This window comes from Eptatretus burgeri, chromosome 10 (assembly GCF_056783735.1).
Source record: "Eptatretus burgeri isolate ZD-2024b chromosome 10, Ebu_testis_v1, whole genome shotgun sequence".
Classification (NCBI taxonomy): Eukaryota; Metazoa; Chordata; class Myxini; order Myxiniformes; family Myxinidae; genus Eptatretus; species Eptatretus burgeri.
Genome location: NC_140970.1, coordinates 12,948,764 through 12,976,149, shown reverse-complemented (window position 1 = coordinate 12,976,149; position 27,386 = coordinate 12,948,764). Strand labels below are relative to the sequence as shown.

The 27,386-nt window shown below is 40.6% G+C and overlaps 1 protein-coding gene across 1 annotated transcript in view; it reads left to right on the top strand.

Annotated features, from left to right (window-relative positions):
- The window catches only part of LOC147017956 (uncharacterized), a 666,861-nt gene that overhangs the window by 498,418 nt on the left and 141,057 nt on the right, over positions 1-27,386 (top strand). The window lies entirely within an intron of this gene.

Genomic DNA, 27,386 nt, shown 5'->3' with positions numbered 1-27,386 from the left:
AAAAATATCAGCATTCAACCAGAGTCTGCCAAGTTTACTTCGTTTATCACGACGTGGACAGCTCGCTCACCTCTGGAATTTGATGCTTGCTTCATCATGGGTGACTTCCATTGAACCATAAAGTTGAAGTAAATGCAGTGTCAATCAATCTACGTAATATTTTACATGGACCTTCCTGGGAGCCCTCATATTGTGACACACAATTACACTATGCAACCATCCTGGGAAAAAATATTTATTTTGCTGTGATATCTATCAGGAATTTGATCACAATTGGTAGTTGACATGGCGTTTAATGAGAAATGTACCCGTTTAGTCATAATTTTACAATTCGCTTGCCTTCGGGCTTTCTCGATAGGGCAAGGTGCTTTGCAATATGGAACTGCATCCTGCACATAAATCAGGGTTATTCTTTGCAGTCGGATCCTGCTCCTCTTTTTTTTATACCGAAACAATGATCTCATACTTGCTTGCAATGGAGCCTGCACATATAATCACAGGCAGAACATGTATTTTGGGAGACGATGTACTTTGATGTGAATTCAGTCGAAGACATTTATTAGTCGGCTGGACAAATCAAGAAGGTAAATGGGATTTGAACCTGGCATCCTGGCAATCATGTGCTCCTTGCCCGAAACAGATCAATCCTTCAATTAATTCTTCCAAGAAGTTGAAAATTCAGTTCTTGTATGACCCACTTTATCACCCCTGCCGAAGGAGAAAGTATTGCATTTTGGTCTGTCTGTTTGTTTGCTTGTTGTTTGTTTGTCTGTCTGTTTGTTTGCTTGTTGTTTGTTTGTCTGTCTGTCTGTCAGTCTGTCTTTGTTTGTATGTCTGTTTGTTTGTCCGCACAGAACTTTCAAGTTTTTCTCTACAACCACTTGTTGGATTTGAGACAAAATTTTCACCATATGTGCGACTACTCATGTAAAATGTTTAAATAATAATTATAATGTCATAGGTTATGTGCTGTGGCAGCCATGTTGGAAAAACAGAAAAACATTGGGTCTCTGAAACCGCACGAAGGAAGAAATTGAAACTTCGCACACGGCAAGTACTCCTCATGCGGAATAAGTGATTTTTTTTTATGACGTCAGAGGTGCCTTCATGATGATATCATAATTCCTTATGTAGAAGGCTACATCTGATCAGTATGAAAAATTTTGAGCTCATCTGGGGATAAAATGGTCCACAGAAAAAAAATTGATGACGTCATCGGCCACGGGATTTGGCAGCCATATTGGTGGGTTTTTTTTAAACCTTCAAAAATCTTCTTCTCTGAAGTGGATGAACAGATTGAGGCGAAACTTTCCACATATGACTGATTCTCCATGAGGAACAAAAGGTTCACACATTATGACATCATTGATCACATGGTTTGGCAGCCATATTGGATTTACCATAAAACTAAGAAAAATCTTCTTCTCCAGAACTGCTGGACAGATCGAGAGGATCCAGAACTTCACACAAATTTTCACCAAGGCATGGGTGAACAAGTTTGTTCAGGAATAATTGATGTTACATGGTTTGGCAGCCATATTGGATTGAAGACAAATATTAAATAATGTTTTCTCAGGAACAGCTTAATCAATCTGGTATTGATGGGGAATACATGTATTAAATTTCAACTTGATCGGACACATGGTCTGGCACCCATAATTATTGAATTTTTTTGATCTGGGTTCTTTTTGATTTTTTGATTTTTTTTTTTTTAATAAGGCTCACTTGGCTATGCCTGGATGGGTTTGAGGGTAGAGGAGTAGCAGCTGAAATGCGAATCCTATCCAGGTTCCTCCTGATGACTTAATCTTTGCTTTTTGCTTGTTTGGGTTCTTTCTGATTACTCCAATGCAGGACTGTACCGATTTGGTCTTCCATTTGATTTGAAATGAATTCATTTTAATCCCATTCTAAATTCAATTGAATAAAAGTTTAAAAAACGTCACGTGTCAGGGTCAGGTGTCCAATCAAAGTGGGGTTGCGTCAAAGCAGGATGTCTTGGTACCCGATCATCATGACCAGCAGTTACAAAGTGGCAGTTCTAATTATATCTCATTAATTATGAAACACATAGTACACAAACGCCACACAAAATACACCACTCAAAAGAAGGCCTGGTGAGGGTCTGCAATCTCTGATTGCTCTTTTTCTTGTTTCTTTTTTTAGTTTTGGTTGGTGTATGTGTTTTTTTTTTTGGGGGGGGGGGGTGGGGGGATTAATGTTTCTCTTTTGGTCTCTGATGCTCTAATGAGGGTAAGTTCATTTTGTTTCTGATTTTGTTCACATTACCAGTTGTTGCTTTGTTTTACTTTCCTGTTCTTTCTCGTGCATTCATGTGGTGGTTTTCTGAGAACCATTTAACTCGACACATCACTCTCACACAATATCCAGATCATGTCACTTGGTGGGGGAAAAAACATTTTCCCCATAGAATGCACCCAGTTCGAGTTGAGAAATGACATCACTTAATTTGAGAAGGGATAACAACTGGTTAGTTCCCAAGTATTCATTTGCAGCAATGCCCTTCCCTTGTGGATCAACAGAAAAAAACAAACTTTGAAAATATTCTTGGAAAAGTGCTTCCATCGAGCTTTGATCGTAAGCACCAAAATGACTTGTTTTGAATTGCCAGTGATTTTCACTTTTCTTCTTTTGGCTCTGACTTTTGGAAGATGCACTTGGATATGCAGCTTGTTAAGAACTTTGGCATTGAGTGTTGCAGTATAGTTTGTCCTTGATGAAAATAAACAAACTAAATCCTGACTCTCAAACATGAACTGCAATTTGTTGTGCCCTGAATGTATTTCAGCCTCTATTTGCAGATAATGTTATGTATGTATTTAACACCACGCTAGGAGGAAAAATATTGCATGCCATTTATATTTTTTTAGTTTGCCCACAAAATGAGAAAGGGAGGTGTGTTTATGTGCAGGAAGAATAAATATGAGAAAAGGGAGTAAAATGAGGAGGGGTGTACCAAGACTTAGAAAATGAAAACTTGAGTAAGGGAAGTAGAGAGGGGAAAGGAAAGTGAGATGTGTTTGGGAGAACATGGGAGGAATCGATTGTAAACTGGAAAGGAAAGATACTCGGTGGAGTACATATCTCCGCCACGCAATTCCCGACCCAGAAGAACATATCAGGCCAGATAATTTTTTGAGATATCATGCTATATATCGTTTTTGGACCCATCTCTCAATGGCGAAGAATCACTGAAAAAAATTGTAGTAGCCTGATCCGGATCTGGATCTTCACCAAAATCTAATCAGTCAGTCCTTGTCACACACCGAATGTGCAAACCAAATATTATTTGAATCCATCCACAAATTTTTGAGATATCCTGCATACAAACAAACAAGAAAAAGACGTCATGCAGAGCACGACACTTGCAAAATCCATAAAACAAATTTGACCTCAACAAAAATTGGTGGTTGAATTCAATGACCAAATATGCAAATCCTCTTCAAATTTCAAGTCAATGGGATGAAAATTGTGGATTTTAGAAATACCACTGGTCTTATTTGTTGACCTTGAGCCTATTTTGACCTTTTGGTCGATGTTGACCTCAAAAATAATTGGCTGGTTGAATTCAGTGTCATGAAATATAAATCCTCTTCAAATTTCAATTCAATCAGATGAAAATTGAGGATTTCAGAAATCTCATCTAAGTTGTTGACCTTTGGCCTATGTTGACCTTTTAGCCAATGTTGACCTTAAAAATAATTGCTGGTTGTATTCAGTAAGCTGAAATGAAAATCTTGTTCAAATGTCTGTTGAATCGATGAAAATTGAGGATTTTAGAAATTTGACAGATTTGTTGACCTTTGGCTTATGTTGACCTTTTGACCTAAAAAATCAAATGGCTTCTTGCTTATGTCAAACTCTACGAAGTGGTGAAGTTTCATTAAGATCGGTTTAAAATTGTAACTTGTAGGTGATTGACAAATAGACAGAATAACAAAATCGACTGACCAATACTCTTGAAACATATTCAATTTTGCAAGTAACAAACAGACAAACGAGAAAAAGACATCATGCAGAGCACAATACTTGCAAAATCTACCCCCCCCCCCTCTCCAAAGGTTTCCATGGATACATCACATTGTTCATTTCATTAAGATTAAAATTCACAATCTTAATCAAAGCTCCGGTCAATCGGATGAAAATGTATTGTTTTTTTCAGATTGAAATTGATGATTTTGCAAGTTTGACCTTGAGTTGACCTTTGACATTTTGATCTCAAAATTAGTTGATTTTCCAATTCAGTGATGCAATATGCAAATCCTGTTCAACTTTCAAGTCAATCACATGAAAAATGACGATTTTAGAAATCTTACCTCAAGATGACCTTTGGCCTCAAAATCAATCGGCTTCTCAGTTGAGACTACCTCTACAACGTGGTAAAGTTTCATGATGATCCATTTAGAATTGTGGCCTGGAGGTGACAGACAGACAGACAGACAAACAGACAGAATAACAGAATCGACTAACGGATATACTTGAAAAATCTTTGATTTTTCAACACAAACATAACAAACAGACAGAAAGGGGTGAAAATATAATCTCCTTCACCTTCGCTGGTGGATGTAATAAATATAAAGTATGAGGCATGAGCGAGAAATGGGTAAAGGGTCAAAAGTTCAGCTGCATTTCCATACGAACTCTGCAAGATGAATAACCTCAGACATGAACAATGATGCAAGAGTATTCAGATGTATTAAAGAGGAATTTACAACATCAACTGTTGTTGCATACGTGATAGCAGAATGGCCTGGCCCTTTCGATGATAAGTTTTACCATCCAGTTACGTGCAGTTTGTCTTTCCTGCTGCATTTCATCTTTAATTGCAACCAACGCCATTTTTTTCGTTTTCCATTGTGAATTGCTCTTTTTGTAATTACATGCTCAGGCTTAATGCTTGGAGGTATGCCCAATAATTAACCAATCACACGAGTTTAGGTAATTGTGTTTCATTGTCTGCAGTTGGGATGAATAAGTACAATTCGCACAGAATTGTGTATGAAACAAAACGAGCTCAAACTTAGGATTATTATTATTATGATTATTATCTATCAAGAGTGTATTTATTAATGCAATTTAGTGAAATCGTATTCGGGCTCCTTTTTTTATCCTCTATGCTTAAAACATAAACAATTGTGATGTGATATGTGCTTCATCAATATTTACATTTAAGTGTTGTAATTTTGCACTCGCTGAAAAGTAATCGCTGGCCTGCTGTTGGAATGTAAATTCACAGAGAGGCCAGACCATATGTTTAATTGAGGTTTTCATGAAAACTACTCTTCCACTGTGACTGGGTGCTCCTATCTAGAGAGAGAGAGAGAGAGAGAGAGAGAGAGAGAGAGAGAGAGAGAGAGAGAGAGAGAGAGAGAGAGAGAGAGAGAGAGAGAGAGAGAGAGAGATATGCATTGGCACACAGACACTGACAGACACACATACACAGAGATATTCAGCTGGTTTGTGCTTCATGTTAATTACTTTGCCTTTGATACTTGATGTCTATTCATCATCTGAAAACAATGCCAGCAAGTTGTGACTTATATTGGTGATGGGTGAAATTTCGGCCTGTACGTTCAGAGCTGTGTCTTTGTATGCAGAGTTGAGGCTCGTGGAGGAGGTACATACACGGAATGAACCAGGACATAACAGAATAAAATGAGAAGGGCACTCGGTAGAGCGCAAACCTCCGCCATGTAATGCCTAATCCACGAGAACGTATCTGGCCCAATACATTTTTGTGATATCGTGCCATGTATCATTTTTGGCTCTATCTTTCAATGGTGAAGAATCACTTAAAAATTCTAGTAGCCAGATCCGGATCCAGATCTTCATCAAAATCTAATCATTTCGTCCTTGTCACACACACAACCTGACCACAAAATATCATCTGGACCCATCCACAACTTTATGAGATATCCTGCACACAGACAGACAGACAGACAAACAGACAAGCTTGTAGGTGGCGATGGGTCGCCGAGCATGGAAACTATAAGATATAGAGCAAAATGGATGTCATATATCGGATAGGGAATCACCTTAAGATTATGGATATCAAATCTCATCCAGTTCCATCTACTGATAACTACTCGGTATCCATTTGAATGAAAAGTACCGAAAATGCGGTTTGAAATCAGAAATCCCCAAAGTTCGAGGGGGTGCTGTGGGTGAACAAAGATCGAAATCGAAAATCCGGCTCAAACGTTTGTACACAATGTATTCCAGACGATTAGTGTGAATTTTTATGACCATCCGACCATAACCCTCGGAGGAGTAGCATTTGGCGCGAAGGCACCTCCAGATCTCTTATATTATCGATTTTTTGCACTAATTGACCTTTGACCCCTGATCTAAGCGAAATCGGTCAATATGTCCTGAGGCAAAGTTGTAGTACTCATTGAGTACCATGAACCTGCAAAGTTTCATTCGTATCGATGCACTCACCTGGTCGCTAGCTGGTCGCTAGGGGGCCTTCAATTTTCGCGCATACCCTAATTGTGGGGGGCGCTGCGGGTAAAGTATTCCATATATCACAAAAACCAGAATATATTTGATAGAGCATCACCTGTAGATCATTCGTGCCAAATTTCATAACCCTACGTGGGATAATGGCTTTCGGAATTGATTTCGCGTGAACGGTACCGATTTTGAAGATTTTTCGGTTGTTGCTGGGGAACCAAAGCATCCCTAGCAACCATCACAATTTCCAAAGCACGAGGTCATAAGATGTACCTACCATCCGAGTTTGGTCAAAATCCGCCCAGGTTTACTACCAATTATGCTGATGACAAACCAACAAACATCCAAACAAACAGACAGAATTACTGACAATAAGGGTCACCTATTTCGGCGACCCAACAAACAGACATGGGTGAAAACATAACCTCCTTCCACCTTCGGTGGCAGAAGTAAAGAACAGCTGTGAAAAGAAGGGACAATAACAACAGGGGAGAGGGACAAAGTAAAGGGAGACTTGGAGGAATAATGGACATGGGGAAGAATGAGAGCAGTGGAGGACACAGATGGTGAACATGATGGATGCATCCACAAACTCTCAATCAGACAAGTAGAAGGAGAACCTGGAAACCGAGAAAGGAATAGGATTGGGGAGTATTAATGGGGGTATAATAGATCATTGTTGTAGATGGGAGTGACTTGAAATGGTGGTGAACAGTTGCATTGAAGTCATGAGGGGAAGAGAGATATGGAAGAGACTGAGGTAGTTGGTTCCACAGGCGGCGAAAAAAAGAGGAACAAGTGAGTGTAGGTAAGCAATGAGCTTCGGAAAATCACTTTCGTCATTGTTGATGTGCTCCGTTCTTTGTGGGGTACGCTCATCACACACATGAAGGTTTCCTCAGTGCATTAAAGAGTGTGCCACATTTATTGACCTCTTTGATACCATGACGTTGCTGCTGTATCCAAGCTAACATATCTACCCTCCAGCTATGAGTGTGACCCTGTCACATTGCTGAACACATCGTGCGTACCTACAGTTTCGCAAAAACAGAAAAACCAGCTTATTGTGTAATATTCCTTCAAAAACTGGAAGGGCACACGGTGCAGCGCATACCTCCGCCACGTAATGCCTGATCCATGAGAACATATCGGGCCCAATACAGTTTTGAAATATCATGCTATCCACTGCGATATTGCATATGGCCCGATCGCTCATTGGTGAAGAATCACTTTTTTAAAAAAAATTAAATAATTCTCGTATCCAGATCCGGTTTCAGATCTTCACCAAAATCAAAACAATTCGTCGTTACCATACACCCAACCTGTCCGTCAAGTTTTATCTGAACTTTTTGAGATATCGTGCAATTATAATTATCAATTTTGGTCCTATTTCTCAATGGTGAAGAATCACTTTAAAAATTCTCGTTGTCAGATCCGGATCCGGATCTTCTTTATCGGATGATAAAAGCTCTGTTGTGGCATCAATACAGATTGTTGGTTGCGTTTGCAAGGATTAAGTTAATATTTTGCTGCTTTTACTACTATTTATTTTAATGTCTGCAACTACTCCCACCTTCTTATGAGAACTGCAGTGGAAAGCTTTTGGCCAAAGTCTTTCAGGCCTCACGTTCGACTGGCCAGGCCTGGGGTTCAACTGAAGGTGGCAGGAATTATTAATTTGTTCAGGATGCCGGCGATTACTCACCGACTCTTCACGGAAAAGTGCCTAGATTCCATCTCGTACGCAGCATTGGCAGCGCTACTTTATTGCATCCTTCATTTCGGGTCATAGCATTTGGTGACTTCAACGTTCACCACAACGAATGGCTGATGGATTCTCGTAATACTGACCATCATGGCAATGAAACTTAAAATTTTTCTGTTTCTCAAAATCTCACCCAAATTATAGCATTGCCAACTCGTATCCATGGTCGTGATTCCGACGGAAGGTACTTACTCGATCTTTTCATGTGTTCCAACCTGGATGAATGCGTTGCCAAGGTTTTGCCTCCAATTGGTAACTCGGATCATTGAACGAGCTGTTTCTGTACATCTTTTGTATTCCTCATCACACCTGCATTCCATCCTTTCCACCGCACTGTTTTTCAGTTTGGGGAAGCAGGTTGGGACGCATTTTAATTATTTTCTGGCTGATGCGTCACATGAGCATCTGCTTTCAGACTCGGTCGGGATTTGGCTGCTGAGGAAATATCCCAATGGATTCACATTGGCATTGAGAATTATATTCCTTCACCGACCTTTCAGATAAAGGCTCATTCTCAACCTGGTTCACTCCTGCTTGTGCGGCAGCAATTGCTCGTCGTAACCACTTGTTCAAGCAGTACCATTTGCCGGGGACCTTTAATTCAATACGTCTGTTTTGTGAAGGCAGTAATCTCTGTAAGAAGAGTTTTGGAAGGTGCCAAGCAGTAATATACAGACTCTGTTGCTAGTTATATTACGACTCAGCGGCTCGGCTCTAAAGGCTTTTTGCAGATTGCCAACAGTGTTCTTAACCGCAATAAGTCCTCTATGTCTCCTCGCTTTCAGGGTCCTGAGGTTATTACCTCCCCTTTGCATAGGGCCAATGTTATTGCAGAGCAATTTGCCTCGAATTCCCCACTTAATGATGATGGACATTCTTTCCTTCCTGTTTTTCCATCTTGCACAGATAAGGTTGTTTCTGTCTCCCTTGTCACTCTGAAGACTGTTGCCAGAATTATTCATTCTTTGGATGCCTCAAAAGCTACTGGTCTTGATGGGATTCCTGTCATTATATTGCAAAGGTGTTGTCCTGAGCTTGCACCAATACTTGCCAAGCTCTGTAATGTGTTTGGCCGATTCAGTGTTTCCCTCAACATGGAAAGTGGCTTGCGTCATCCCTGCTTTTAAAGGAGTTGGTGAGCGTTCTCGAGCTACTAATTACCATCCCATGAGTCTTCTTCCTGTGATTTGCAAGATCTTTGAATGTTTTATCAATCATAAGCTTCTAAGTCAAATTGAGGACAATGAACTTCTTCCTGACTGTTAGTATGGCTTTCGTTATTCCGGGTCGACTGGCGACTTACTCTCCCTAATTACTGATCATTTTAACATGGCTTTAAATTTTAGCGATGAGACACATTTAGTTGCTTTGGATATTTCAAAGACCTTTCACAAGGTGTGGCATAAGGGACTCCTGTACAAGCTTCAGTCGAATGGTGTGTCGAGTGGAATGCTGTCCATCATTTCTGCTTTCCTTTCTCACCGAAACTTGAAGGTGGTCCTTTACAGTCAATCATCCCCTATTTAGTCTGTAAATTCTGGTGTTCCTTAGGGTTCTGTTCTTGGTCCTACGCTTTTTACTGGTACATATCAACGACTTGTCTGATAACATTGTCTGATGCCAATGATTCCACACTCTACTGTGAATCCCCTAATCCAAGTAATACTTCTCGTAGTGAAGTTTGTGCCTCACTAAACAATGATTTAGAGAACATGTTGAAGGGGTGTCATGACTGGCTGGTAACCTTCAATGTCAAGAAGATTAAATTGCTGTCCGTCTCATTCGAGAGCCAGGTCTTTTCCTCCTGTGCACATGGGTCCTTTGATCATGCCAGAAGTATCAGACCTGACGTAGAAAGCTGAAACTTGGTCTTGATATCTCCCCTAATCTCAGCTGGGAGAAGTATACATCAGGTATTGCATTGAATGCTTCGATGCGAGTCAGTCGTCTCTATCGAGCCCAGAAATATCTACCCCCAGATGCTGTCCTGTATTTGTATAAGACAACTATACACCCCCCTTATGGAGTACTGTTTCCACATTCGGGCTCTAGCACCAGCTTGTCATCTGTCCTTATTAGATTAGACAGGCTCCAGAGGTGTGCAATCAATTTGGTTGGGGTCGAGCTCAGCTCTTCTCTTCAAGCACTTTCACATCGTTGGTCTGTTGCTACTTACTCAAAGTTTGTTTTACAGATATTTTCATGGTAATTGCTCTGCTGCTCTTTCCAACTTGGTACCTTCTGTCAGGGTCTTTGGTTGGGAGACTAGTCTTGCCACCGCTTCACATGTAAACACTCTGGCCACACCGACGTGTCGAATGAAGGGCTATGCATGTCGCTCGTTTCCACATGCCGCATCAATTTTGAATTATTTGACGGTCACATGCTTTGCTTCCCCCCATCTTGTGATCCATTTTCTTTCAAGAACAATGTAAATGTCTACGTCCTTTATCTTTGATCATTCTTCTTTTCTTCTTTTTTCTTTTCTTTTGTAGCCCGACACATTTAGTGGCCCTTAGCCTTGTTTAGGATGAATGCAATTTAAAAAATAAATAAATAAATAACATTCTGTGAGTTTCAGATTGAAAAACCATTTTGTCAAATGCTTGAACGTGGTAATAATGATCTGTGAATGATTCCTAAGAAAGGTATTGGTTAATTATTAGTGGTGAGAAATAATTATTGATGTGAGAATTACAAGTTGGGGATAATGCAAACGTAAAATCTACTTGGGACGATGAGGCTCGATGGGCCTTGCGTGGAATTAGCTTGGCTTGTCCATCACTGCTGTTGCCAGAGTGCATCCCCACTCCCATGGTGCCGTCTTAATCAAGTTAGTACTTTGCCAGTCAGTGTTGTCTTCCAGGATTTTGTTGTGGAGCATCGCTCCCCTGACCTGGAAAAAACCGAGCAGGCCGAATTTTGGTCAAAATTGAGTTGGACCTATTTTTGGACTTTAAAATATCCATTGTCCCACATCTTCAGCTTAGATGCCAAAGCGAATTGTCTCTTGTTCCCAGCTCCCTAATCCCAAAAGTCCATTGCCTTTTTCTGAATATCTCAGATTTTTCAGATCTGGGGAGATTTGTGTTTATGTATTATTTTTTACTCTCTTTATGATATTCATGTTTTAGTATGCAGTGCAGTACCTTAAGATGCCTTGTAAGGTTTTGTTTTCAGATCTCAGTCATTACTTTGCATGCTTCACTGATTTTTATGCCGGGTGTAAAAAAAATTCTTCTTCAAATAATTCATTACCAGGCAACCAGAAATAATCGCATGGCATTGTTGCTTCTGGAGATTGTATGGTGTGCAAATAATATTTGATGATCTCACCAGTCTTGCAACACAGGCCATTATTTTGAGGTCAAATCACACAACTGAAAGATCTTCCCCACTTCTTCTCTGGCTCTGACTAAGGATGTTTCTGGGGATTTGATTGACATCCTGTTCTGATCAGCACCCCAGAGGGAAGCTATTGGCCTTGTGCTGGTTTTGTTGACGTCAGCTGAATCTATAGCCTGTGCTGTTCTGCCTCTGGAGTTCTTCAGCGAAGCAGCATGGCATGGCAGGATGAATTGAGCCAATATGAGATGCCATCACAAGATGTTTATTTTGTCTTTTCATTTTCTGGAAACATTACTCACAGCACTTTTGGGATGTGAAGTTATAAATGGGAACTTCTGTTGATTGCATATCCACATTGTGAAGGCAACCGCATTAACCACCGAAGAATTCTGGAAAATCAAACGTGCAGTTCTCACCTTTTGTAGAATGAATAACTCGTCTTGATGTTGACACCAAGTGACGATCTGTTTTAGCGGACATTTAAAACAATTGATGAAATCAACGTTGATCGAACGTTCAAAGCTCATGTGAAGGCAGCGGTCCAGCTCCACAGTATGTTGCCATTGTCATCATCATTGCTGCAGTTGCTGTCATTGGCATTATTGTTGTTATTCCTCAACATCTTTTGATGACTAAGATAATGCCATCTCACCGCAACATGACATTTCACGTGCAAAGGTGATTGTGATCATCAGAATAATTGGTGCACTTCGGACAGAAACTGCAGTTATTGTAGTAGTAAAATGAAGGTGATTTATAAACTGATAGAATTAATTAACTCTGCCACCAAAGGTGAAGAAGGTTGTTTTCACTACTCTGTTTGTCTGTCTGTCTATTTGTGTACAGGATATCTCAAAATGTTGTCGATGAATCCGGATGAAATTTTGTGGGCAGGTTCGGTGTCTGACAAGGCTGAACTGATTAGGTTTTGGTGAAGATCCAGATCCGGATATAACTACGAGAATTTTTTAAATGATTGTTCACAATTGAGAGATGGGGCAAAAAAGATATATGGCACGATGTCTCAAAAAGTTTCGGACGAAACTTGGTGGACTTGTTGGGTGTGTGGCCACGACAAATTGTTTTGATTTTGGTGAAGATCCGAATGCAGACCTGCATACGAGAATTATTTAATTTTTAAATTGATTCTTCACCATTGAGAGATATGGCCAAAAACAATATAGCACTGTGTTTCACATGATATTTCAAAAATGTATTGAGCCCGATATGTTCTTCTGGATCAGGCATTGCATGGCGAAGGTATGTGATCTACCGAGTGCCCTTCTCGTTAATTTTGTGTTGCTCGAGCACAGACATGGTGAGCCAAATGGCCTTCTCCTGTGTTCAAGTTCCTTATACAGTCTCTCCTTGTATATATCCTGGAAGCCAGACACGTGAGCTGCTTCACCGGTTTATTTTGGTGATGGATGCTTTGGCTTTGCTCGCATGTTTATACAAAATCTCACGTTAGGCTTGTTAGATTCTGGCAGTTCACACATGGTGATATTCAGAAAAGTACACACATTGCACGTATCCTCATAAAAAAAAAATCCTCAGAAAAACACACACATTAACGATTTTATTTCTTGCAAAATCGAAGATTTTTCAAGTACATTGGTCAGTCGATTTTGTTATTCTGTCTGTTTATCTGTTTGTTTATTAATCGCATACAGGTCCCAATTTTAAACCGATCTTCAAGAACCTTCACCAAGTTATAGAGGTTGTCTCAACTGAGAAACCGATTGATTTTGAGGTCAAAGGTCATCTTGAGGTCAAATTTCTAAAATCATTTTTTCTTCCGATTGACTTGAAAGTTGAACAGGATTTGCATTGTCTATCACTGAATTGGGAAACCAACTATTTTTGAGGTCAAAAGGTCAAGGGTCAACTCAAGGTCAAACGTCTAAACTCATCGATTTCAATCTGAAAAATAATCAATTTTCGTCAAATTCATTTGATTAACATTGTCCATTTTAATCTTAACTAGTGTGTGCCCGTACGTGCATGGCCGTACGTGCGTGGCCGTACGTGGAAAAAAAATAATTGTGACGTCAATAGTGATGTTATAGCACCGTGTCCTGTCATTGGTTGATAAATAAATGGCCGTAACTTGGGAACCGCTTGTCCGATTAATATCAAACCTTGAAAAGGCACATCCTCAGGTCGTGCCCGTACGTGCGGGCCCATAGGTGCATGCCCGTACGTGCAGGCCCATAGGTGCATGTCCGTAGGTGTGGGCCCATACGTGCGGGCCCGTATTGTGACGTCAATCGTGATGTCATAGCACCGTGTCCTGTCATTGGTTGATAAATAAATGGCCGTAACTTGGGAACCGCTTGTCCAATTAATATCAAACCTTGAAAAGGCACATCCTCAGGTCCCCAGCAATATACCTGGCAAGTTTCAATTAGATTGGGCCAGGGGTTGTCGAGAAACGGCGGTCGAAGACACACATACATACAGACAGACAGACAGACACACAGAGATTGCTGGAATTCTAGATAGACGAGTGCATGCCCGTACGTGCGTGGCTGTACGTTCAAAAATAAAAAATAAAAAAAACTTTCAAACCGTGTGCCAGAAACAACAACCACACAGGATGTTCATTCGCTCTCGCGAGCCTCCTCTTCTTCTTCTTTCGGCTGCTCCCTTTCGGGGTCGCCACAGCGGATCATCCGTATGATCCGCATAGTGATTTGGCACATGTTTTACGCCGGATGCCCTTCCTGACGCAACCCTGGTCGCCTCTTACGACACAGGGATATGGTACACCTATTTTAACCGGGGTATACACCGGCCCAGTATACTGGTACTCATTTCGCCGACCTCGGAAGGATGACAGGCTGAGTCAACCCCCTGGTGTATTAATTCAGTGGCCCAACGGGGCTTGAACTCAGGACCTCTTGGATCCCAAGCCGCTGCCCTAACCACTGCGCCAACACCAGGCATATCACTCTCGCGAGCCTGTAAAAGAAAAAAAAAATAAACCAATGTCACCCGCAGGGTGACCCGTATCTTGCCAAAAGGTGACCACGTGTGACTTCATTAAGGTCACACTGAGGTGAACAGAGCAGCTATCCATCAGGAGCGACTCCTTGAGGAATATCTGCCTACGAGAGATTCCGATGAGAATCGTTCTACAGAGTAACCATGAAAAATATGCGTTTGCCTCATAACGTCACCAAATGACGTCATAATGTCTCAAGCTTGACATATCTAGAAAGCACTCATCGAGGTGTTCAATTTGAGCTACTACACGATATGGTTCCTAAAACTTGAAAATTTGACCTTGGGGTCAAATACGTTTGACCTCAGGCGTTAACCATGAAGGTCAATGCCAATCGCCACCAAAAATTTATCAGCTGAGCGACAGACCATGAATTATATTCCCATGAAGTTTGAAAACGATCCGATCAAAATTACTCAAAAAATAAGGGTTTCGTCGACTCCCCTGATTTGCGACAGTGACCTTGACCTTTGACCTTGACCTTTAAAATTGTATGCGCTGAAAGGGACCTCTATAGGCCTCTGATATGCGAAGTTACAAAAATTTCCAATGATAACTGTGCTCTGCAGAATTTTTTTATACATGATTACAGACAAACAAAAAAAAAACATACAAGCTGACTAACATATCTTGCAAAAACTTCGTTTTGGCAAGATAAAAAATTCGAACCACATGCCAGAAAGAGCAACCACACAGGCCGTTCCTTCGCTCTCGCGTGCCCGTACGTGTGTGGCTGTACGTGCAAAAAAAAAAAAAAACCAAAGAAAAAAACTTTCAAACCTTGGTAATCAGCTGTTTCCCTTGGGAAAATTCAAACCTTGGGATCAATTAATAATTTGAACAATTAATTCAAACCTTGGGAAAAAAACAGCTTTCAAACCTTGGGAAACACTTGGGAAGCAGCTGAAATGTATGAAGAACGATATCAAACCTTGAAAAGGCACATACTCAGGTCCCCAGCGTCGATTGTGACGTCATACCAAACGAAAAAGAAGAAGAAGAATTGTGACGTCAATCGTGCAAAAAAAAATTAATAAAAGAAGATTTGTGACGTCAATCGTGATGTCATAGCACCGTGTCCTGTCATTGGTTGATAAATAAATGGCCATAACTTGGGAACCGCTTGTCCGATTAATATCAAACCTTGAAAAGGCACATACTCAGGTCCCCAGCGTCAATTGTGACGTCATATCAAATGAAGAAGAAGAAGAATGGTGACGTTAATCGTGTTCAAAAAAAAGGGGGTGTGACATCAATTGTGATGTCATAGCACCGTGTCCTGTCATTGGTTGGCAAATAAATGGCCGTAACTTGGGAACCGCTTGTCCGATTAATATCAAACCTTGAAAAAGCACATCCACAGGGCCCAGCAATATTCCTGGCAAGTTTCAATTGGATCGGACCCGGGGTTGTCGAGAAACAGCGGTCTCAGACACACACACACACACACACACACACACAGATTGCTGGAATTATAGATAAATTAAATGGACAATTTGATGTATCCATGGCAACCTTTGGAGAGGGGAGTAGATTTTGCGTGTATCTTGCTCTGCATGACGTCTTTTTCTTGTTTAATATCCACGAGAGGAACCTCTTCTGCAGAAATAAAATCAATAAGTGTTCTCTGCTTTGTATGTACACCTATGGGGAGGGCAGACATTTTAAAAGCATGGTGTGATGTTGTCACCAGACCCAATCGCAGTGCTGCTAAATTTAAAATGGGTGGGAGATACAAACCTTTCATTGTGATCTCGCGTAGTTTTCGTATGGCGCTTTAGGTATGAATTCAAAAGTAGGGGGTATTGCCTGTGGACCAACCTTCACATACAGCTGTTAAGGTGTATAAGGTGTTCCAAAAAGTCCCGGACAACTTTGGTTGTTAATATATTTGGAACCACAAATGATACAATGATACCCTTTGTTTTATATGATGCAGAAACTCGTTAGCTTTTGTGCACACGATCAATACACTTCAATGTGAGCTCCATTTTTCACAGGCAGGACATCAAGGCGGAACACGAGTTCTTGCCATATTCGGCTCGGCGTGTTTGCGTCCACCAGTGTGCATGCAACTGTGATCTGATAACGACGATCCTGCAGGTTTGCCACCTTGGTGTTGTCGACAACACCAAGGTTGGTTGGTTCGTCTCAGCCAATCCAGCGACCTGGAAATTTTTCATTCATCATGGCTCGAACGAATAAGGCCCAATGAGGGGAAGCACCGTCTTGTCGAAAAATTATATTGACATATAAAATCCCGTGTACAGTGGTGGTTGGTAGTCCCAGTTCTCTGGATGCTTGTCAAATTTATTTTCTGGGACTTTGTTGAAATGATTTACACACTCGTTCAACATCTGCTGCAATTATGCTTGGTCGACTATTGCTTTTCTGTTTCTGACAACTTCCAATCTCATTAAACCTCTTGTACCACTCTGTGATACGAGTCCACGATGGCAGATTCGTTCCATACCGTGTCCGGAAAGTATGCTGAACTTGTGTGTCAGATCTCTGAACGAACCATTTGACACACTGAGCTTTCTCCTGTGGAGTCGCCATTTTATTTTTCATTGAACCACCAGACCTGAAAACAAACAAAACTTTAGGAGTTTCTGTATCATATAAAACAAAGGGTATCAATGTGTCATTTGTGGAACTAAATGTATTGACAACCAAATTGTCTGGCAGGTCTTTTTAGAACACCCTGGATATATGGCATCTTAAAAAGATGTTTACACATTTCAAGAAAGAAAAACCGCCCAAACACACCTCAATAAAAGGTTGATGTTGGTGTGTGCAGAAGTAATAGTGGTGAACTATCGTAAATGTTCCAATTTACCACCGTCAGCTTATATGGACTGGTGACAGCGGCAAACAACTGAATTTTCCACACACCTTGATGAGCAGAACCTCCCAGATCATTGCTTGCACAGTACCATCCGTCTCAAATTCTTGTAATTGTTATTCGTGATGGGGTTTCCACTGCACGTTCACGTCTCCACTGTCTTTACACTTCACATGCATTTTCGAATTTCCGACACCACTTCGAATTTACTTTGCATTAGTCAAACGTCAAGCGACCCTCTGTCATGTTGTTTACACTTTGCAATATGGGTATCGTTTCACTTTTGTTTTTGCAACTAACACCATCTGTTAGGTGTATGCCACACTAATTGGAGGCACGTTAATATTCGCTTCCACCTTGACTACGTCAATAGATATTCATTACATATAAATGTGTAAACATCTTTTTGAGATACCCTGTCATCATACCAAAGACTTAAAAATGATGGTACAAACTGCTTCCTTGCTTGACAGCATTTAAAAGGACAGAGCACTGAACAAGTATCGCTGGGAAGGCAGTGGAAAAACACCCAGTATAACCCTTGCCAAGAAACTGCTTCAGTAACACCGATGCTCTATATCAGAGTATGGCATGTCAGAAATATATATATATATATATATATATATACTTTACCTGTCAAAAGTTTTAGAACACCCCCATTTTTCCAGTTTTTACTGAAATTTAAGCAGTTTAATGTTTCAATGTACTCTGAAATTAAAGCATGGAACAAATAAACAATTGCAGATAAAAAAGAAATCATGGAATCGTTTTGTTGAACAAAATTTAATCTAAATTTTTGACTCATCAAAGTAGCCAACTTTTGCAGATATAACAGCCGAACATAATCGTGGCATTCTTTGAACAATGGAAATCAAATACTGTTCAGAAAGTTCTTCCCAACACTGTTGCAGAAGTTCCCACAAATGTGTTGCACTTGTAGGTTGCTTTGCTTTCACCCTTCTGTCCAGTTCATCCCAAACCAGCTCCATGGGGTTTAAGTCTGGAGACTGTGCCGGCCATTCCATGATTTGAAGCCCACCATCTTGTTCTTTTCTTTTAAGGTCGTTCTGACATAGCCTGGAGGTATGTTTTGGGTCGTTATCATGCTTTTGGATGAACGGCTGACCAACTAGGCAGAGACCAGAGGGTATTGTATGGCATTGCAAAATGTTGTGGTAGCCCTTTTGGTTCAGGGTGCCAGTCACTCTGTGCAAGTCGCAGACACTAGATCCAGTAAAAGAGCCCCAGATCATCACGCTTCCTCCTCCATGTTTGACAGTTGGTGACACACACTGAGGAACCATCCTTTCACCTACTCGACGGCGTACAAAAAACCTGCGTGATGAACCAAAGATTTCAAATTTTAATTCATCGGTCCATAAGACCTTCTTCCAGTTTCAGTCATCCACTGGAGGTGCTTCATGGCCCAGGCAAGCCTCTTTTTCTTATTTTGCCATCTCAGCAATGGCTTTCTTACTGCCACTCAACTTGTCAAACCTGCAGCTCGAAGTCTTCTCTTCACAGTTGAAACTGAGACTTCCTTATTTCGACCAGTGTTAAGCTGTGCTTGAAGCTGCTGTCCTGTGAGCCGCCAATCACGCAAGCTGTTGACTCTCAGAAACTTGTCGTCTGATTGTGTTGTGGCTTTGGGTCTACCAGACCTCTTCCTGTCAGAGTTTCCTCCAGTTTCCAAGTGTCTTTTGATGGTGGAGGAAACTGTACTCACTGACACCTTGGCTTCTTTGCAATTTCTCTTAAGGAAAGACCAACACTTTTAAGGGTTATAATGGTCTGTCTGTCTTCCTTTGTTAATTGTCCTTTTCTCGCTGTTATGATTGCAATATACTACTTCCTGCAGCGCAACATTGTCCAAATAATGCTTCAGAGGGTGCAGCAACACAGTCAGTTCCAACACTGCTTTTATACAGAGGGTTTGTAACTAATCAACAAAAGTTGGGACACCTGTAGGAATTGTTTGCATCAACTTTCAAGGCTTAATTTACTTCCATTGCTGCAGAACAGCTGCAGTTGCTAACCCATTAGTTGTTACCAAAAAAGGACTTTTTTTTAACAACTCTGAAATTTACATAATTTTTCAGTTTTTGGGAACCTCAACTTTTTTTTTTTCTTTACCTCTGGCAGTTTAGCGCTTTGCCTTGTACCATTTCAGGTTGTTCACTGGCCTTGAACTGCTTAAATTTCAGTCAAAACTGAAAAATGGGGGTGTTCTAAAACTTTTGACTGGGTGAGTATATATATATATATATATATATATATATATATATATATATATATATATATATATATATATATATATATATATATATATATATATATCTATATATATATATATATATATATATATATATATATATATATATATATATATATATATATATGGTTAATAAAAGGAAACAAACATGGCAAACCTTATCTGTGCTTCCCATTAGGTCATACTATATGTTCGCTGAATGTAATTGAATCTATCCAATGACTTGATGTGGTACACGTCACCATTGTGATCATATTCTCTCACAGGACTTACTCTTTCAGCTTATACCATGGAATTTTATTTTTATTTTAACCAGCTTAATCCCCCTTCAAATGGGAAAGCATGCTTTATCATAAGACATGTCGTACCTCCACAATTAAGTTGAGGATTTCGTTTCTTGTGCTTCAAAGGTTGTGGTCATTTCAATTCATTTTGTATTTCCACTTTACTTTTCGTCCATCCAATGATGCAATGGCAATGTCATGCCAATCCTGTAATAACCTCAGTTGGTGATGGGTGGTTACAAAAGGATGATGAATTTTAATCTTTTTTCACTCCTTTTTATTATTTGTTCATGTTAAAAATGAAAATTTCCCCTCCTTTTATATTTCTTTCAAATCCCAGTGGCATGCCAATTAAATGCAGCACCTCCTCCATCCTAAAACTGCATTCCCTTCCTTACTTATTGATAACACACAAGATTGAATCCAAGGGCCAGAGCTTAAATGAGAGCATGAGGCCAAGTGAACTCTTCTTATCTGTTTGATGGTTGCCAGCCTACCCTATACCACGCTTCATCACATCCGTTGCTCTATTTTTGTCTGCTCTCTGGTCTCCTCTTAGCTTGATGCATTTGATGTAATAAATTCATAACCTCATACGTGCAAGTCCATCGCACAGGGGATGCAAGGTTTTCAATTTGAGATTTCAGCCAATTATCACACCTGTTTCTCCAGCCTTTGAACTGTGACTCTAAAATCCAAGCTTTTTGCCACAAGGTATCTCTTGTTATTGTCGTGCACAAACATTTGCATAAAAAGTAAACAAAAGAAGATGCCCAAATGTGCACTTTGGAAGGTTTTTACGTGACGCCTCAACGTGTGTCTGTGTTTGTTCGCGCGTTGCTTTCCTCTTGTCTTTTGTATTTCTCAATTCAACTTGACTCGTGCTGTGCAAGAGTGCTGAGATGGAAATTCAGTGCAGTTGTGATGATACAAATTTTTTTCTCATTATATGTCTGATTTTATGAACTACATCTTGTTTTCTTCATTTTCTTTCAGTTACAGTGTTTCTCACAACAATCACGACCACATTCAAACTTTCTGCTCATTGCTCTCGTGCTTGTTTTCCCTCCCCAGGATTGAACATCTAAACTTACCGATAAAGTGAATAATTTATTAAGGAAATGGAACTAACTTGCAACCAATTAAATTACTATGCGGACCTGCAGTTAACGACTCAGGTGTAGCGGTTTGACCACGGAGTGGATTCACGGACTGACCATTTCACGGTTTGACCATTCACGGACTGGTTTGTGTGTTTGTTTGTGGATTTGTTTGTTTGTCACGCTACTCCTCCTCCAGTTCTGAGCCAATTGCATCCAGATCTGCGACATAGAATCAGCATGACCCCAAATAATGTATTGGGGTGTTTTAATCTTTGACGGTGGTCTTGGGAGGGTGAGGGGGTGGGGGGAAGGAAATTCTCCATGTGAATGTGTATCGTGTAGCGCCGCCTCCAGGTATGGGAGGGTATTACAAGTCTCCACCATTTACAGTACAGTATTCCTGTCCGCACGTTTTCCAATATAGTGAGGTGTTTTGAGTTACAAGTAAAAGGTAATGTTTTTGTTTCTTGCACGTAACCCGGGTTAAAATATCAGTTGCCTATGCACCGCCCAAATATAGGTATGCATCAGAAGAACGTGTTGCATGCTTGGACCAAGATCACCCAAAGAGTGGTTACTCTGCTCTTTAGTTTCGTTTATGAATGAAATTTCAGATCTGTGACTTTGTCCACTTGACTTGTTCATTGGATAGATGGTGTTCTGCTTTCCTACCAGATGCCTTTTCCCAGCTCCACCCGATTCACATATGCAAACTGATAAACATAATGCATTAATTAATACTTATTATTTTCCTTTCTGCCTTTTCTTTACTAGATCCATCCTGCATATTTGGCAGTTTAAAATGAATCTTTAATGAAATATATTCTTTCATATAATTTTAACTCGACCTGTCATCCTTCCGAGGTCGGCAAAATGAGTGCCAGCATGCTGGTATCCTGTGTCGGAGTGGCGACCCTTCCAGGATTGTGCCCAATAGCCAAGGAGACTGCTTAAGCAGCACCAATGCTCTGCACAGAGTATGGTCCCAATGGATGGATTTAATTTATGTCAGATAATTGATATTTTTCAGATGTAACAATGAATGTAATTTATATTTTATTTTGTTTTGTTTTTTGACACGTCATCCCATGGTTAAGATGTCGACACTTGAAGAGATGAAAATGTTTGGATTTTTTGAGAAAATATCAAACATCATGTCAATCATCATGTTTAATCAATATTATCAACTCTGGAGCTGTTATTGTCACATTATGAGTACAGTTTACTGTATTTAATTGTTAACCAAACAAACTACTTCAGCTCAGGTGTTCCTCAAAATAGTTTCCTTGTCCCAAAAATCTTTCATGTGCTTCGTTCATAGTGTTCCTCTGTTATAAAATCAAGTGTGCAGCTGCTTGCTGATCATCTCACAATGTTCTAACCACTCGTAACACCCATGACTTTTCAATGCTCCCACCATATCCAGAGTTATCCACTGTCACCATCCTGGGGGGTCAATATTGACCACTACCTCGACTGGGTCACACCATGGTGTCACATTAACACCGTGGCTGCAACAACAATGGCAGAAACCTGGGCATTTTGTGATGAGTGGCTCACCTCCTCGCCCTTGTAAAACCTTTCCACCCTCTACAATTCTCAAATCACAAGTGTGATGGAATACTCAACACACACCTGAATGAGACTTTCCAACACAACGCTCATGAAGCTTGACTCTATCCTTGACGGAGTTGCTCACTGAAACGTCTCACCACTGTTTGCAATCAGCATTCACGATCTGTTTCACTTGTGTTCTGTGACTGCAGTGTACACCACCTACAAAATGCACTGCAGCAACTCACCCTCCCTGTTTGAACAAATGCTCCCATCCTCACGACCTGTACCATCACAGAGCACAATATCTGATTGACTGCAGTAGGAATCACACCACCTTCAAGTTCCACTTCAAGGCAGACAACATTCTGCTTTCAACTTGTGTTTCTACTCCTTCAACATAGCTGAAATAAAATCTCGGAACGCCCCACCAACTATAACTTAAAAGCAAACCACCCCCACAAGGACTGCAGTAGTTTAAAAAGAAGACCCGGACACCACCATCTTCTCAGTGCAGCTTTTGATGGACACTAATTACTGCCTATAAACATTTCCATCCTCATCCCACAAGGGAATAAAGAAAAACATCAACAATTGATATTGATTTGAGAGAAATGCATTGTCCGCACCATTTTAGAAACTCGAGCAATCATGGAATTGATTAATCTCAAGTTATGGGATCAGTTTGTACTGCTGCGTAGACAATGTTCTGAGTCTTGCAATATGTTTTGCTGAGTAAAAAGGAAAGCACTTGCAGATCATACGTTCACCAATTTCCTTTTTTTAATAACATTAAAATACATTTCATGCAAAAGAGCTGTGTCATGTTGGGCTGCGATAAAACGAATGGCAAATTGTTCAGAGCCAACTTACATTGGAACAACATTTATGTCCAAGGATTAATGAGCACCACCATGCAGTTGAATATGTGAAAAATGCTGACGTAAGTTCATGCCTACCTTCATTGATATTTTGTAACATTAAGGAAGGGATGCAGCTGGTTCCTGTAAGAAGACACTCAATATCGCAATACAATTGATATTCCCACAATGCTCTATTTCAGCATTACATCAACCCAGGGTGGGTTCAAGGTATCCACCTTTATTTCGGTAAGGGGTCACGATTCATGGACCAAGCTGTGAAGTTTTCTTTTCTCCATGTTTTGTGCCGAGGGCTCTCTTCCTGACCGTCAATGAACCGTGGCCAGCTTTGAAATGAAGTTTGTTTGTTGTAATATTCACAGAGGTGGTTTGTAGTATCTCTGTGAGGTTCTTTGGCATCATTCCCGAAGCTCCAACTATCAATTGTACAATTTTGGCATTCTTCCATTTCCAGAATCTTTTCACTTCATTCTTGTGGTCTTGTTATTTTGTAATTTTCTTTATTTCTTCATTGTTTAGTCTAAAATCACTGGTATTAACACCTCACGTAGCAAGGCCTTCTTCTCTCTTTATTTGTACCGAAGTATGATGTCTGGTCGCGATGCTTTGTTTTCAATGTTCATACTCAATGGAATCATGAGGTCGTATGTGAGCAGCACTTTCATGTTTTCAGTGATTGCATTTGGTTCATGTTCCCATGAAGTCTCTGGAATTGGGATATCAAAGTTTTTGCAGATGTGCCAGTGGTTAGCATTACAAACTCTGTTGTGTCATTGTGTGTGCAGCTGTTCTGACATGAGTTTTATTTTTTTATTTGTGTTCGGTCATTAAGCATAACATACCAAGGACCTTTGCCAATGGTCCTTTTGCGAAACCAAGGACCCATGACATGCCTTTGCTAATGCCACCTCCACCCCTCACCTCTCTCTTCTTTTTTTTTCTCTTCTTACATGTGGCCTTTGTTACCCACAATTACAGGCATTGTGCTGGAAATATTTGATTATTGAGTCTTTGTATATTTTTATTTTATAATAATTTATTTTAAAATAATAATATAATAATTACATGAGTTCCCTTGTAAGAAACTTTAACTCAAGAAGAGTCCACTATTCCCATCAAGCCTGTGGAATGGTTGCCAACCTATGATTTGTTGTCTGTGTTTTGTCCTTTTTAAGTGCTGAACATAAAGCAAGGAAGCAGCATGCATCTTTTTCACTCCTTGGCATATCATGGCCGGGTTAGAACCACCGACCATCCACACTCAGAGCAGGCACTCTCACCATTACATCACCGACTAATATATGTTTACATTTTGTGTTCTGTGACATCTTTTAAAATTACTCATGTGATGTTCTCTTATGATATTTATGTGCGACTTGTTCCATGAACTCCATCAGAATAATGTAAAAACATTTTTTTTAATACAAACATTTATGTCAACACCATATCGTGATGCTGTGTGAACTATGCTTCCCCGCTCAAGGACCTCTGGTAGCTTGTACCTGTTGCTGCGTTTGATCCTGGGGAGTAACTGCAGAAATCTATCTATCCGGGTTTTTCCCGACATCTCTGTTCTTTGTTCCTTTCACATTTCTTTGACTTTCAGATCTCTCGTTACTCATTCCAATTCTTCCTTTTTCTTTGATTTCATCTCTTTTACTCTATTTCTCTCATTCGTTATCTGCTCCCTAAGGAGAAGTGAATTCTTGCAGAGATTTTTCTGTGAGGCTCACTTGGCTGCACCTGGATGGGTTTGAGGGTTGTGGAGTTTCAGCTGAAACCCGAATCCTATCCCGGTTCCTCCTGATGACTCCATCTTTGCTCTGCGCAAAACATTACACAAACCGCTGCATTTAGAAATAACTGAAGGTGAAAGAACACTCACTCAAAGGCAAAGTAGTATTTCTTCAGTTTGTATGACAAAGGTAGAATTTAATTATCATTGTCAAACCCGAGTGGTGGTGGTGTGAGGATATTGGTGTGCGTGTGCTTTAGCCACGCATACATAGCGCACAACGGGGTTAAGCAATTGATTCACTGTCTGTCTGACAGATATCAGACGGTGATTGAGGAACTATTTAATTACCTGCGCCACCGAAAGTAAGGGGAGGTTATGTTTTCACCACAGTCTGTCTGTCCGTGAACAGGATATCTCAAAAGTTGTGGACTGATTCAGACAAAATTTGGTGGAGAGGTTAGGTGTGTGATCAGGACAAAATGATTACATTCTGGTGAATATCCGGATCGGGATACTGTAATTTTTAAGTGATTCTTCACCATTGAGAGATCGGGTCAAAAATGATGTATGGCACGATATCTCAAAAGTTATGGATGGATGCTGACAAACTTGGTGGACAGTTTTGGAGTGTGAGAAGGACGAATCAATTTGATTTTGGTTCAGGTCTCGATCCAGATCCGGCCTATCAATGAGATGCCAAGTGTAAACTATTCAGCCTGGTGGAGGTATGCGCTCTTATGAGTGCCATTCCAGTTTCAATTGAATTTTATATTTTGAACACTAGAAGGGCTGGCAGGATGGCTTAGTGGTACGCACACTTCCCTCTAAGCTGTCTATCCTGGGTTTCAATCGTGACTCGATATAAACTGTCAGCCCCATGTTTCACAAGCAGGGTGATTCATCATTGTGTGTACCATTCCTCCGATCGACGAGAAACATGCATCCCATCTGCCAGCATTCGTTGGTGAGATCCCATGGTGTTCTCCGCAAAGAGTAGGGTAGCTATTGCCGGCACCATGGCCAAATTCCAAATTCCTGCACTAACTAGTTGAAAGTCAGGCCTGGCTCAGCGTTTCGTGAAGACCTGGGCCAATCTTCCCCCAGCTGACCCCAAAGGAAAATGTGGGTTAATAATGGCAATTAGAAAAAGAAGGAGAAGAAGAACAACAACAACAACAATATAGAGTACAAATCAGAATATGAATTGCAACATGAACCTGCTGTTTCGTCATATTTTGCCTCTACATTTGGAAGATCTAGTCTTGTCCCGAGTGCACATGTACACAGTGCAGTAAAGCAAGGTCTTCAATCTGTCTGTTCGTCTGAGAGTGAAACAAAATTAAAAATCATTCCCAACAGGAAATTTACTGTTTTTAGGGATGTTAAAAAGGATACAGACAACAGGCAAGAATAACTAATTTAACATGATAAATTAAGGTGGTGTATCCTTCGATCCATTGGGACCATACTCTGTGCAGAGCGTCGGTGCTGCGTAAGCAGTCTCCTTGGCTATTGGTCACAATCCTGGGCAGGTCGCCACTCCAACACAGGATACCAGCAAGCTGGTACTCATTTTGCTGACCTCAGAAAGATGACAGGCAGAGTCAACCCCACCTGGTATTAATTCACCAGCGGAGTGGGATTTGAACTCAGGATTCTGGGATCCCAAGCCCACCACCCTAACCATTAAGTCAACACCTGGCATAAGGTGGTGTATAAGGGCAGTAAACTTCCGAATAAATGGTTTGGTTTGGGTTATTTTCTACAGCCTTTAAAACTTTGTTTTATTTTAATTGAATTAAATATTTGAACACTATAGAATACACTGGGCGTAGTGGCATGTGCCTGTAATCCGGCTACTCGGAGACTTGGGTTGGAGGATCGCTTGAGGACGGGAGCTCTGCGCTGGGCCGTGCTATGAGAGGGTGTAGGGCAGCCCGGAATCATGGCAAAACCCAATCCTTATCCCTGTGTCGTAAGAGGCGACCAGGGTTGCGTCAGGAAGGGCATCCGACGTAAAACCTATGCCAAATCAGTATGCGGATCATGATGGATGATCCACTGTGGCGACCCCTAACGGGAGCAGCCAAAAGACGAACAACAACAAAACTA